This window comes from Phaethon aethereus (genome assembly GCF_964289735.1).
Source record: "Phaethon aethereus genome assembly, chromosome: 1".
NCBI lineage: Eukaryota > Metazoa > Chordata > Aves > Phaethontiformes > Phaethontidae > Phaethon > Phaethon aethereus.
In genome coordinates this window covers 102,315,809-102,331,013 of record NC_138575.1, presented here as the reverse complement: position 1 = coordinate 102,331,013, position 15,205 = coordinate 102,315,809, and the positions used below count along the sequence as shown (strand labels likewise).

The 15,205-nt window shown below is 40.5% G+C and overlaps 1 protein-coding gene across 1 annotated transcript in view; it reads right to left on the bottom strand.

The window, feature by feature from the left end:
* Positions 1-15,205, bottom strand: part of EPHA6 (EPH receptor A6) — a gene marked incomplete at its 3' end in the record, with an annotated part of 529,988 nt that overhangs the window by 317,442 nt on the left and 197,341 nt on the right. The window lies entirely within an intron of this gene.

Sequence of the window (15,205 nt, the reverse complement as noted above, 5' to 3'; positions counted from 1 at the left end):
ATCCAATAAAGATGCATTAAACCTTCAAATAAGTGAGAAAGACAAAAGCAAGGAAAGGAAAATAGCAATTACACAGAAAGTGCATGTATCCATTGACATTATTGAAGCTTCACCCATCTAAGACATATTCCACCAGACAGACAGACATAAGCCTTTGTCTCCACGATGGCAGGATTTAAAAATAAACCAGAAGTTTTCAAGAGACATGCTCAGACAAGGTGAAACAGCTGTGTTTTTACACTACTTAGCAAAAGTCTATGCAACTCTTACCCTTACATGACTAAACTCGAATAGTCTTACAAAGACAGTGGAAGTTGGATGCATAGCTAAGCATAGCAGAGTTGAGAGATTTGAACCTCAGGGTAGAGAAAGGCAAAAATGGGGGCAAGGACTGGGGAGAACCCCAAAGTGATGTGTGCTATTCAGGAACCTCTGCACTTGTTGTGCCACAATAACTGGGGAAAGGACCATTGTAAAAGAAAAACTCACATTCTTGTAGCAGGCATCTAATGATACTCCATAGCATGTTTCAGTAGTGTGAAGTGATAAAAGAAGGGGAAAAAAGAAAATGCAGGCTGAATGTCATTTGCTAAACTTTGTCTCATGTCACATAATAAGTTGAGAAAAAAATACGTGCCTATTTTACTGAGGCAGCAATCAATCTCCAAGTGAATCAAAGCATTCAGCAGTTAACAGACACAGATGGTTTCCTATTCACACATTTTTATTCATGAATTCAATTTTGGATTCAAAAAACAGAATAATTATTAGGAAGAAATGTTCAAACTTTATTCTACTAAACTGTCAGTTGTATCATTGCAATATAACACATATTTCTTACCGGAAGGAGTGAATATGTACATAACTGATTTAAAATATCAGGGACAAATATACAAAAGTAAAAAATTTGAAGAGTCTCCTATACTTAGGAGGGAGATTGATTTATGCTATGTGAAGACCTAGATCTAAATGATTACCAGAATCAGCTTCATGATCCTGGCGGAAAAGGACCTGGGGGTGCTGGTTGACAGCCGGCTGAACATGAGCCAGCAGTGTGCCCAGGTGGCCAAGAAGGCCAACAGCGTCCTGGCCTGTATCAGAAATAGTGTGGCCAGCAGGAGTAGGGAAGTGATCGTGCCTCTGTACTCGGCACTGGTGAGGCTGCACCTCAAATCCTGTGTTCAGTTTTGGGCCCCTCACTACAAGAAGGATGTTGAGGTGCTGGAGCGTGTCCAGAGAAGGGCAACGAAGCTGGTGAGGGATCTGGAGAACAAGTCTTATGAGGGGCGGCTGAGGGAACTGGGGCTGTTCAGTCTGGAGAAGAGGAGGCTGAGGGGAGACCTTATCGCTCTCTACAACTACCTGAAAGGGGCTTGTGGCAAGGTGAGTGTTGGTCTCTTCTCCCAAGTAACCAGCGATAGGATGAGAGGAAATGGCTTCAAGTTGCACCAGGGAAGGTTTAGACTAGATATTAGGAAAAATTGCTTCACTGAGAGAGTGGTGAAGCATTGGAACAGGCTGCCCAGGGAGGTGGTGGAGTTACCATCACTGGAGGTGTTCAAAAAATGTGTGGACGTGGCCCTTCAGGACACGGTTTAAGGGGCATGGTGGTGTTGGGTTGATGGTTGGACTTGATGATCTTGAAGGTCTTTTCCATCCTTAATGATTCTGTGATCTAGTTGCAAGTGTGCCACCTTTATCTCTATCTGTCATCCTAAAGGAAAACCTCTTGCATGTTGTACTGCATATCTTTAAAACACTCTTTATATTCATATTAAGTTTTTATGCTTCACGTAACGACTGCAATTAAGCTTGTATGAAAATGAGTAAAAAAAAAAGAGGGATAACTGAGGATCACTTCATCAGTTATACCAGCAAAACTTGAGAGGATCAGAATGTGTTCTAATAGACTCAAACTAATATTAGTTCCTTTTTATTATTGCTTCTTAATATACTTAATAATCAATGCAAGAGCAATTCAAGGATGAACTGATGCTGCAGAAGGTGATGATTAGTCAATAAATGACACTGTCCAGAAGCAGGACTAAATCATTATTGGCACTTATTAGTCAAGACCATTTTTTGAAAGGCATGCTGTGGGCCATAAACAGTATTTTTCAGCTAAGTATTAACATAGAATAAAATGCGACAGAACTGAGAAAATAAAGACAATGAAATAAAGTACACTAAGTAGTGTGAAGGTTGTACTACCCCAGTGAATCCAGCTTCATAACCCAATGCAGCTATCATGTCCTAATCTAAGAAGTATAAATAGATCTCATGAAGGCTATTTATTTTATTCTTAAGGTCAGATGAACGTTATTCCTGTATCCTGATGAACAGAGTAATATAAAATGTCCATTCAAATATGGACATTTCAGATGAATTAATTTTCACTTCTAGTTTTCCACTTTATTCAATACAGTTTACATAACTCAGCATCCTAAAATGACTGACATATTTCAGTCAGTTGGCTTCAGATATTTTATATTCTTATTACAGTTGATAACATTGAAAATGTTGTTTATTTTATCATTGAAATGTATACTGAACACCTTTTCTTTTTCCACAAAGACTGCTAAGAGTTCTGACTATATATCTAAATGGAGTTTTGCTTTGTGTTTATAAACGTATAAAAACAAATGGCAAGTTACACTTGCCTACCAGTGTGGAAACCAGGCTGTCACTACTGTTGCGATTCAAGTTATTTAGTTAATGACAACTTGGGGGTTTTATTTTCTGCATCTTGAAAAGTAACATCTTGAAGCTTTGAGGTATTGCTTTGTGGGCTGTAAAAAAGAATATGTTGCCATTTTGACAATTTAATGAAGCAAAGGTGAAAACCACCAATGAATCCTTAGAATATTTATTTCAAATAAAAATGTAGAACTTTGTTATTATTCATTATTATTTTAAAAAGCCACATTGTAGTGGCTTCTAATGATAAAGATATAGAATCCCCATTCTTACAGAGCTTTTTGACCAATTCAGGGCATATTAAACAACATCAACATTTCTGGTTTAGGGAATAGAAAGATGCCACCCAGTTACAACCAGTAAGTATCTTTATATTCTGGCAAATTATAAGGCCTAATGGAAAACAAATTCTATTATTATTGAAATGGAGAAAGCTTGTGTTTTATTCTTTTATGTCCAGAAATGTAGTTGCTTACCACTTTTATAATAGCTGTTCCAAAATATGTAATAAAATACGAGTCAATACAGAAAGAATTTAATTTGAGAGAAGTAGAAGCACAGGAAACCAGATTGTTTAGTGCTATACAGTGACAGAAAAACTGATAACTGAATAAGACAGAAAATCAAGTTGAAAGACATCGTGAAGTCTGTGGTTGTACGAAGCAGGAAAGAGCTAACTACGCCTCAAAAAGAAGAGAGAAAAGGTGCTTATCTACAGAAAGGAAGAGATGAACCTGTTATGAAGGAAAGCAAAGTAAAGATGCCAAAAATAAAGATAATGAAGACTGAATGGTAAGACCTGTGTAGCCAATTTTGCCAACTGTGTCGGTAAAGACTCTCAGTTAGTGAAGCCTGTAACAGACTACGGAAGAGAGGAATGGCGCACCGTGCAGGGAAGAGTCATCTTTGTGAGGAATTGCACGGCATAAAGGAACTAAATAGACCAAAGATTTAAATAAGAACCTAAAAAGGAAACAGAACTGAAGAAAGGATTCATTTTGTGGTTAGAACTTGACAAGCATCTACAAGGGAATCCAAATTACCTGCTCTCCTCTCCTCCTCATATGCTGCTACAAAGAGAACTTTGCAAGATGAGAAAACATTTACCTGAAAGTTTTACTTTATCTTCACGTTCATCCCACAGTAGCACCACCTCCTGTTCTTACATATTGCACTGTTCCAAAATAGCACATTGCAAGCTGAGGAAAGGTAGCACAGTGTTCCCACCACACCTCCATCACCGCAGTCCCCTCTCTGTGTCATGCTCAGAACCTTCCTGCCCCTGTATGCTGGAACATGCCTCTGCTGAGGCAGGGAGACTTCCCCCTGACCTCCCCAAAAGCATGACTGATACATAAAGCAGAAAAAATACGGTAACTTTGTGTAAGGCTACACCTCTCTCAGTTCTTTTTTTAAAGGGTGCCAGGATGAGGTACTGATGGCATTCTTGTCCCAGTTCTTGCCTCAAAACCAGGTCAGGTATACCCGGTTTGGGCTGTCCGCACTAACTCCCCATTCCCTCCCCAAGCCCCTCACCTCACAGCTGAAATCCTACTGCAATTTCTACCGTTAAGTTCCCGGGAATTTCTTCGCTACCCCCAAGTCTGCATTTTTGTAAAGTTTTTCCACCCCAAGGGTCTACATCCTCCCTTATCCTAGAACTGCCTTCTCCTTACAGACATGGTTGCTTAGAGGCTTCATGCTCCCACATCAAAACTTCTGTTTAAGACTCCCATATTTTCTTCCCTCAAATCACTTCCTATTAACTCCAGCTGCTCTAATACCCTTTCTGTCCATTTTTAAAATTTACCCTGTTGTACCCCAGCCCCACGCACTCTTACTGGCCATGAATACTGATTGCTGCCCTCTTCTTGGCTGCTGTGTCTGGACAAACCTGTAACACAGTTGATCCTGTCTGCCAAAGAAATACCCCTGTATTTGTTTCTGACATGGATTTAAAAGGTTTTAAAATAACCGTCCTGGATGGGTCACAGGAGGGGAAGGCAGGAGAAAACCCTCATGGCAGCCCTAACTGGCTTAAGACACAAACTGTTATTGCGTATTCATATCCCCCTGTACATGAGCCCATGCATTTATTCTTTCTTTCTTTATATAAATAGATAAATACACAATGTTTTTTCTAGATATAAACAGTGGTTAACTGGATTTTTTTATACTGCTGATATACTGTGGTAGTTAGCCCAAAACTGAAGGAATGCTGGAAAGTCTTCTGCAGAGCAGAGGCCAATACTTTGGCTAATTTCTACCACCACTGTCGACAACTGCTACAGAGCTTACTAGAAGTATAAAGGTATTTTTGACAGTTCACTAACCATAAGTATATAAAAGTGGCAATTAAATTAATTAATTAAAAAAAGCTTATTATCTTGAAATGGTTTGTATTCGTTCCTTGGTAATTATTTCACTGTCCTTCAGTATTCACCTTTTAAATGTTAAGCATGGAAAGAGGATACACTTTTGTCTTCATCAGACAACAAAGGGCAACGTGCAAATACCATAGGCTGCTACTACGGAGACAAATTTACATTTTTTTATCGGATGCTGTTGTTTAGCATCCTCTTGCCACTACAGAAGAAAAACCACCTGACACTGTGCTCACTTGCATTCAGTTAGGATAGTTGAGTTGCTAGCAGTAAAGAATTTTTCTGTGAGCATTTTCAGCATTTGGTATAATAACCTTATATGATGCGTTATTGAGGAGTGATTCTAAAGCCCATTAATTGCATCTACTTTGTATTGAAAAAAAAACAACAACAACAAAGAACAGTCCAAAGGGAGAGGGAGTGGGAAGATGACAAGGTTACGATGTTGTAGTTATTGACCAAAAGTGGTTTTTGTTGTCAGGTTTTTTTACGTAGACATATTCAGCCTCATATCTTACTCCCTGAGCAGATTTTTGCGACTGTGTTGCTAATGCATTATGTTGAGTTTTACAGGTTTGAGAAGTATTTTTGTATACCAGAACAGCCCACAAACTTTGTTATATCATCATACTCACTTGCTGGCCTGACTGAATCAGAACAATCAGCAAGACAGGAGGTGCCCTGCTTTCCAAAGATCCCCATTTCAATTCTCTATTACCTGTATATACACAGACACACAATCATACTGTAGCATCAAAAACTACCTAAGAGGAATTTGTCCTGACACCTGAACCATGATTGAGTATTCTGGAATAACACTAAATATATATTCATACATCAAGGCGCAATGTATTACAAATCTTTTCATAAAGTAAGTCATCTTACTACACAAGATAAGAACCTGAATATCCTTTCCTTTCACAAATAATATCCTAAATGAAAATGGAAATTGGCTCTAGGCATAAAAACCAGCTATCTTTAATATGACATTGATTTTTTTCATCCTCTAGAAAAATATTTTTATAATTATATATTCTCTTTATGTTTAGTCCCTGCAAGAATTTGTTGCCATCCATCTGTAAATTTAGAATGTGTTACAGCAGTTTCATGCAGTATGCATATACTACATATACGGTGATGAGAGGAGGCTGGTCCTCAGCATTACAGAAAAACCAATTCTGTAAACTGCCTTTGTGGGCGAAGTGAAGGGATCTCTCTTTCTCTGTTTAGGGGAACAGCAGACTTCAGCGGTCACGTGTATCAAATTTTGCAATCTGTCCAGTGTCACTGGGGTACAGTGCCCTGACTACCGACTTTATCAGCTAACATTTAAAACGTGGCTTGACTTCAATCCCATGATATACTAGTTGCTCTTTGGCCAGTTTCGTAATGATCCTTCCGAGGAGCAAAGGACGTGACGCTGGGTAACGGCGACAACCAGCGTATCTCATGTTGAGAATCTGTGCTCTCAGTCAGACTATTACAATTTTGAACGATGAAGAAAGCGTACGTTCTCTGAGCGATGCATTGGCTAATTCACTTAAGCGGTTGCGTACGCTGCTGTTTGACAAAGACTTCTGTTTGACAAGCAGTTTGCTGCGGGCATGGAGACCTCCCTGAGGGAGGCTTGTGCTGGATGCCGGGAGCGGGACCTTGGCCGGTGACAGGAGGCACAGCCCGTCCCTCTCAGTTTCCTATCTGGCTACACAGGCTCTTCATCTCCATCTTCAGAAAAACAGGCTGCTAGCCATTTTTAGTGCTTGAGGATTACTCGTTTTGTAGCTTGGCGTTACACCTATCAAAACTGATAAAATGTTTTGCTGTTGTGGATATCCCCTTCAAATGCAGTTTAGCTTCTAGGAGTGTTAAAACTGAGAGCCTGGCTTTCAACCAGCAGCTTTTCCAAGGTGGCTGCTGGGAGCTAGGCAAAATAAAAAAATTAGACCAGAGGCTTACATCTCTGCTAGCAGCCTTACGCACTCGTTGCTGGAAAGCCGTTGGGGCACTGAGAATGACAGGCTTTGACCACTCCGTCCACATACACTTAAGGATGTTTTTAATCACCGAATTTGCTAATTCACCAACTTGCTGATCCTATTTTCGTCGTTGAGAGTAAAGGGCTGAACTGTTTTCTTGTGCATGGAAGAAAGCATAGGATCCTGAATCCAAATTAAAGCTTCACGTACAAACAGTTCCTCCACTCAAGGTATACGACAGCAAACAACCACTGCTTTGAAAATCTGTTCCTGAAAACAGAGGTCTTCAAAGCCCATTTGAGAATAACACACACTCATCGACTAACACTCTCTTTAGGAGATGGAAGCCAAATTGCGTGCATCATAGCTACTGCTAAAACAAACAGGAAGAGGTGAGACCTGAAAAATTAGCTGGCCAATACCACAACAGATTGTTCTGCTTGTTCTGTTTGTGAACAGAAAAATATTTTAATAATCCAAGATCATGCAATTCCTTCAGGAGTTACATTTCAAATTATGACTCTCACATTTATTTTATAACAGTAATGCACCAATGATTTATAATTTCGATAGTAAAATCCTCTCAGGGCTGAAGTCAGCATATGAGAAAAAAGACATAATTTATTTTTTCCTTTATTGTTTTGAAGATTATTGCTTTTGGCTATGTGTGCATATTTAAAATTTCATATACATGTTTAAACAAAACACTGACATAATATTTAAAAGATGAAATTTTACAGACAATTAGCTCATACTGTTGTTTATTTCCACCTCAAGATTCAGTTATGATTCCTCCCTACAGCTCCTTTCTCCCGTTTTCCACTTTTCCATCCAGTCACACAGCTGTGGAACAACTGGTCTCCCAGACTGTCCTACCTGTACAAATGCTGTAAGTGAATCAGCCCTCTGAGCCGAGAGGTGGGGTTTCACAGGGACATAAGTGCTCTGGGAGTTGGCACAGAGAGGGGTAACTACTTTCTTTCCTCCCGCGTGCCTGGCAGGGGTCCCCTGCTGTCTTCCCACCGGGGCTCTCTCCCATGTCCTCAGCTTGAGCCTCTGGGGGCTTTGGAGAAGCAACGAATGAAGAGGGATGGGTGAGGGACTGGACCTCCTGCACCAGTGGGAAGGACTGGTACCGGTGGGAAGGAAGGATCACAGAAGGACAAGGTGGAGAAGCGTCTGAGAACAGGGCTTTCTGCTTTGAACAGTGACAGATGGAGATACTGTGATCGGGAGCAGGGGTTGCCTCCTCTGTAACCTGGAGCCGGGAAGCCTTTCTACTCTCTGCAGAGAAAAGGGGTAGGGAAATCCCAAGACCCACCTCCTCAGCCACAGGCACAGCGAGCGACCCGCAGCTCACTGTGGGCTGCCTTCGCAGACATCTGCCCGCTCCTGAGCTGGTTCTTCTCTACCTTGAGCTGTCAAAGAGCAGCAGACCCAGGCTTTCCTCAGCGGGGAGGGAACCTCGATGGACTACACTGAAGCAAGAGAAGAAACGGGGGAAGACCAGGAAAATATTTGTGCATATGACCATGCAGCAAAGCAACCATAAGGACGCAGCCGACAGCGAGCTTTTAGGCTATGCCCTTCCTGAGCGCTCCACTTGCGATTCACAAAACCCTGGAAAAGCAGCTCTCCACCACTCCCCATTCCTGGTGACTTAACAGGACTTGAAGCTTACTTAAATATTCCTACCTGCCAGGTATCTTGAGGTTTTCTAAGTCTAAATAACAGTTTCCTTTTTACCTGCAATGAAAAAAGTGGTTTAGCTGATGACAGCCAGTCTTAAGCTGCCCTTAATGACAATGGGAAATGTGAGCATTGCCTAAAAATAAATAAATAAATCTATCTCAGCCAGTTATAAGAAAAGCGCTTCTTAACCAGAGATAAAACTGAATTAATTCCATGTTTTATTTTTGTATAGTTGCCTTCTCCGTAAATTGAAGTTTGATTTCTAATGGGTGGAATTTTTCTAGTGGGGGTGAAAAAAATCACCCCAGCCCCAAGCCAAGGCGTGCTATGCTGCCTGGTCCCCGCCACCTGATAAGTGTCACTTGGCTGCTGCTTAGACCCATGTGTTTAATAAAGAATAAACGTGTGACTGCTGCCAGAGCCCAGCTGAACCAAGCTAGTGGAGGAGGATCTCAATGATCTGAAACCACAGTGTGACACAAGACACCTGTCATGGAAAGAGTAGAAGAATTTTTTTCAGCTGGCAAGGCTGTAAAACAAAACCTCCTTTTCTTGGTGAGCTGGAAAGCTGGTTGCACTTGTCACCAGAGGTATCTGTGACGAGATCTGAACGTGTGAGAGACGTCAGCTCAGCCTGTGGCTCTGCGACACACTCACGTTTACAGATCTCAACATCTCAGGGTACTTTAGTAAATTTTTCAAAACATTATTGGTAACATCGTCGGTCATTTTTTGTAGTATTTAAGAAACAGGAAAGAATTTAAAGCGATATCCATTGCTGGCTGAGAATGGAATTTCAGGAGTGTTTTATCCCTTTTCACTAAACATACATATATTACAACTAAATTTGCTGTATTTACTTCTACTTCCTCTACATAAGCTCATGCACTGAAGGGTTTCTATAGTAAGAGACCTCTTATAATAAGCAATATGAACAAATAAAATGTACAGGGAAAGAGCGAGAAGAAGGGAACATCAGCTGAATTTCTGTCCTTACATGAAAAAGTCCTGCGTTAACAACTCCTAAGCTAATAAAACAAAATGAGTAGGAGATATTTTAAGGCACAGTGGTTTTGGACAGAAGATCCCGTGGATTTGCAAGAGGTTACTGTTACTTTAATGCTTTTAACACATTTACGCAGTTTCTGCCAACATGATGCCTCACATATTTCAACAAAATGACTGATTTATTAAAGCCCTACGATGCAAATATTACAGTATTATACAGAAATAACTTTTATTTTTAAAGTCATATAAGGGAAAACAATCTTATTTCTCTTCCTGGGGAAAATATTTTAAATGCCTAATTTTAATTACAGTGACACAGACGCCCAAAAGCTGCCTGCCCATCTCTCCACCTTGCAACTTATCAGTAGATGATAAAATGCCTGGCATGTTGCTTCTTCGCTGTCACCATCTACCTGGCATAAAATTTGATACTTTGATAGCACATACAGTTTATTAAGCTAGAAGCTGAAATCATATTAAATCCCCTTGATTTTTGGTAGGTATCTTTATAATTTATGCTTCAAGTTACACACATATCATACCACACAGAGACTGAAAATCGTTTTGTTTCAGAAATTGGAGGGATGGCCACCTTAGTCAGAAACCTCAGTCCTATTAAATCAGTGGGGTCTGAGAGTATTTGAGTACTGATTTTCCAAGCTGCTGTGAATTGCAAGCTGAGGACCCCAAAAACTGAGGGTCCTTACAGTCCCTAAATCAACTACATTCCCCTGATGCCCCCCTCGGGATGTTCACAGATGAGATCCTTCCCGTGTGGAGTACGGCATCACCCGAGGACACAATGATGTTGCACAGCCACACCACAGCTGGCATCTCTACAAGCCACGTGCAATGTGGGTGCCCACGGTGACGGGAATATTGGCAGTTTTTGTGTTGCAGCACAGCGGCAGACCGCAGCTGGGCCAGCGCCAGCCGGGTCGCTGCCCGGGCCGCTCCTGAACCGATGGCATCGGTCAGCGACGGCCGCCTCCTGCGTTAATTACTGACTCAGGCCGGCACATCGTGCTCTTCTGTGTCCATTTAGCTGGCTGTGCCAGTACGGATCATTGACGACTCAGCATCTCTTCCAGTTTCGAGCTGTTTTAACGCCTGCAAGGTCGATTCGCAACAACCGGCACCGCGTTTACGCCAGACGTACGGACAGCAGAGCGGCCCGCAAAGCGCAACAGCGGCAGTGCCTACGTGAGAGGCGGCTAGCAGGGGTGCCTGCTCTTGAGGGAGGTGGTCTTCGGGAACAGAAATTATATGCTGTCAGTACGGTTTTCTTACTCTAAAGATCATTTAACACCGGAGATACTATGCCAGCCATTGATGGCACCTGCAGGTTCTCCTGGATCGTACGTTTGCAGCAAGAACCTGGTACTTCGGAAGTTTATAAAAACAAGTAAAACTTCTGTGAACACTCACAGAAGCATCCTTATTCCAGTATAAGTCCCATCTTGTGTTGTATGTATCAGTTTGTATGTGTTAAATGTTAGCATTGTCAAATTTTCAGCCCTAATTCAGAAAGTTATCCATGGAAAATGGACTTTTTAGATCACCGGTTGTGTATTGAGAAGTTTCTGAGCACCGCAGAACCATAGAACAGCTCAAGATATTTTCCTAGTAAAATATATTATGTATAGTAAAGTTGCTACTCTTTTTAATTGTAATAGACACAAAATGGTCCCTAAAGCACTCACTGAAAAAAAAAAAAAAAAGGAAAGCTGTCCTTCAAAAAGGAGTAGTTAGAAGGAGTCAAGTCATTAATCATATTATGTCAGTATTTGCCATTTCAAGAATGTCAAAGCTAAACCTTTTGTTAATGCACAAACTGTTTAGACGGGGAATGCCGACCCTTTTGCTGAATATTATTGAACGAGTTTTTAAAAGATAAAGGTTTTCTGAAATTTAGAAGTAGAGATGCAGAGCAAAAAAAAAAAGCTGTCTGTTTGGGAACTGATATATACCATTATCCATCTGCCTGTTCGGGCCTTCTTACTGAAATAATGCTGCCAGTGAGGGCTCTGCCAATCACATTTACCATTTTCTTTCCATTTTAAATAGCAGGCAATTTTAGATCCTACTTACATTACTCATATGATTTTCTCCAACTGAAAATCTTTCTGTTACTATTTTCCACTGACAGAGAAAATATTGTTTGATATGCAATCTGTTCCTTGCCTTCCAGATTTTGCCTTTAAGCTCATCTCGGCAATCAGCCCGCTATATTCTTTCAAGAAACAAACCCCTCACCTCAGCGTTTACAGAATAGAAGCAGCATGAGAAAAGTTATAAAGTTACTGCCACCCCAACACATGCATCCCTACTGAACATCATACAAACTCTATCTAAGAGAATCTGCAGAGGGATTTAATTATACAGTATGTATATCTATAGTTCGCTCTCTCTCGAACTTTTCTACGTAGTTCTTTTAAAAACTGAGATATCTTAAAATACCTGGAGTGATACAGCTGTTGCAGTAAGCACAGGCTGACGTACAGGCTGGCAGAGCCCCATCCCAAAGGCGCTCACCGTGGGACCGAGAGGAAGCTGGGACTCAAGAGTTGCAACTCCTTGAATAAAGCAACCTTCAAATTTTCTAATCTCTGCTTTCCTCATAGGTGCCTTCCTGAGACATTTAGTTCCCATTTTAAAGGCAACGGAAACAGGAAGAAGGTACAACAGCGTTTTGATTTACGTGCACAAATACTCTGCAGGATACTCTCCTCTCCATCTTTCTTTTTAAGCCTGCAGACTGTCAGATACATGAAATGGATGAAAGTCTCTTCTCCAGGAAGTCCAGGATGCAGAAGTCTTCCCCCCACTCCCCAATACCCTCCTTGTTCCCAAGCATAAAACAGGCCACATTAAACAAAATGGACATAGCCTGCATGAAACACTTCCAAGTTACGTAGGACCTGAAGGGTAAGGATCTGTAAGTCAGTAAATTTATGCAACTGGTGAGGCAGAATATTGTTTTTCAACCTATTTGTATCCAAGCAGATCACCTAAACATTAAAAATAGCTAAGAAAAACCATAGACCATTAACATCCTCAGAAACAACCTAACACAGGTATTGAGCTAAACTTTGACTGTTTATCACTGTAACTGTTTCCTTACTTGCAGAAGAAGCAGTAGCTCAATTTTTACTGTAATTGCCACATTATTAATTTTTTTTCTTTCTTTCCAATAGTTTTGTGGACCACCAAATAATGTCTTATGGTCTACAGGTTGAGAAATTGTTGGAAGATTTGTCTGCCTCAGAGCAGCAAAGAGGCAGGAAAGATCAATTTTGCATCTCCATGTGAAGGTACGGCTGCTGATTTCTGCCCCGAGGGTCTTACTTTAAGTTAAAAATGGTTATTTATGCCAAGAAAACAAAGTCATTTGAAATTGTTAATGACTCCTAAAATACTCTCTCACCCACGTAGCTAGAACACGAAACAGGTGTACTCACGGGGAAAGCTTTAATATTCTAAGAGTTGCATCTAATAAATACCTAAAAAAAGTTTGTCTAACATAGCTGACACTGAGAGATGAATCTTTTGCAAATCTCTGAGAGAAAAGGGTATATTTCCTAAAAAGGTCTTTTTTGTTAAATGAAAAATAAATCCTACCCTTTAAAAGAAGATGCTGGGCCACAAAAACCAAGTTTTGTACATCTTACACAAGTTTTGTCCGTTTCTTGTTTTTATAATTAAGGTAACATCAGTTACCCAGATGGAATATAACTTTGCTTTTTGTGCAATCTTCAAGAAAAAACCAACCAACCCACAGAATTTTAAAGCCACTCCGTTACTCTTGAAAGAAGATAAGAAATCAGGTGCTTGATTTGAGGCTGCAGGCGCTTAAAGTTCACGAATTACATCTGCTGCAACCGTGCTTGGACACTGCTAAGTGACACAAAATGAGCAGCTGGCACAGTCCAATACGGCTTTGAGCTCTACATTTCAAACGTTTTCACTGGGAAAGAACGTGTTTGGTTTTGGTTTTGTTTTTTAAACAGGGGAATAGTGAAAATACAGGCAAAGCTGCTACCTCTAGTGTCTCACTCTCCAGCAGGAGGCTGAGGGACCTGCAACTCCACCGGCCTCTGCCCCATCTGCACGCCCACCCCACACGGGGCAGGGCAGGGAGCAGGTGGTACAAAACCAGGCTGGAAGCAAACTGCAGGATTCATCAGGCTGGCAACGCACTAACGGTGAGTCACCGAAGTGACTGTTCCTGTTAGTGATTGCAGTGGTTTCATTTCTCTGTTTATTAAATCAAGGTGCAGCTCAGCTTGCAGCCAGAGGAGAAATCCATGTTATCACCAAGGTGATGGGAAGTGCTGAAAGCGGCTGCTCTTCCTTGTTCTACAAACCTGACGCTGCTTATCCCAACAGCAGATTAAAGAAAAAAAAAATGTAAATAGCTATGATAGACTGGGGAAGAGTAAATGTAAAGTTTAGAGGAAATTCACCATCCTGTGCATAAAAATATTGTACATTAAAAAAATAAAAATTTTTAGAACAACCCTGGCCATCAGACTTATCTGGAGAAATAACATCCAGCTCTCTTGCTAAATTTAAGAGACTCGGAAGAACCTCTTAGACACTGAATTTCAGAGATAATTTTAATATTTCAGCTTCTAAACTGCCTGGGATCATTAAATGTATTAGTAATATGCAATTTTATTAATAAGTGTAAACAACAATTCAGTCGGTACATCTTTAACATAAATAGTTTAATGAGAAAACATACTTGTTCCAGTTTCTCACAGGTACATTTTAATTACATCTAAGCTAAAGGCACAGCCTTGATTTTGAATTCCTTAATGACATCTCATTAACAATGAAGCTGAACGAAAACTTGTCATAAATAAATGTAAAGGACCTTGATGTTATAAAAAGATGTTATTTCATTAGTTGCACAACTTTTGCTATGCACGCAATTACAGAGGAAAGTAGTTTATAAAGGAATAAACACATTGTATGTTTACAGTAATTTTAAAATATTGTAACCTATTCTGATTGTCCATTGCATTGACTGCAATATCAGCTCAGTTTTTTACAGAAGCAAATTTAATGCAACTATCCTTATTGCCAATGCAATATGCGTTAAAAAAAATTACTACTTTGAAAAAGTGCCTTCAGCTGCGAGTCCTAAAGTTGGTGTTAGTAGAATAAAGTTTGCTCTAAGAAACATTCTCAAAAGATGTATCTGTTATTTTGGCAAAGCAATACGGGAAGGCTGTAGGGTGGTGTCTGGAAATAGATATCCCAACCAGGATTAACAATGAAGAAGCTTATTCTGAATGAATGATTATACCTGCTGACTTTCAGCTTTAATTTAATGGAATAATTACTCCATATTAGCATACCAACAAGGCAGCAATCTGAGTCTCAGGCCACGGACTACCTCCTGAAAAGTGTTGCCACCTCCACCCCTTCCTACCATACATG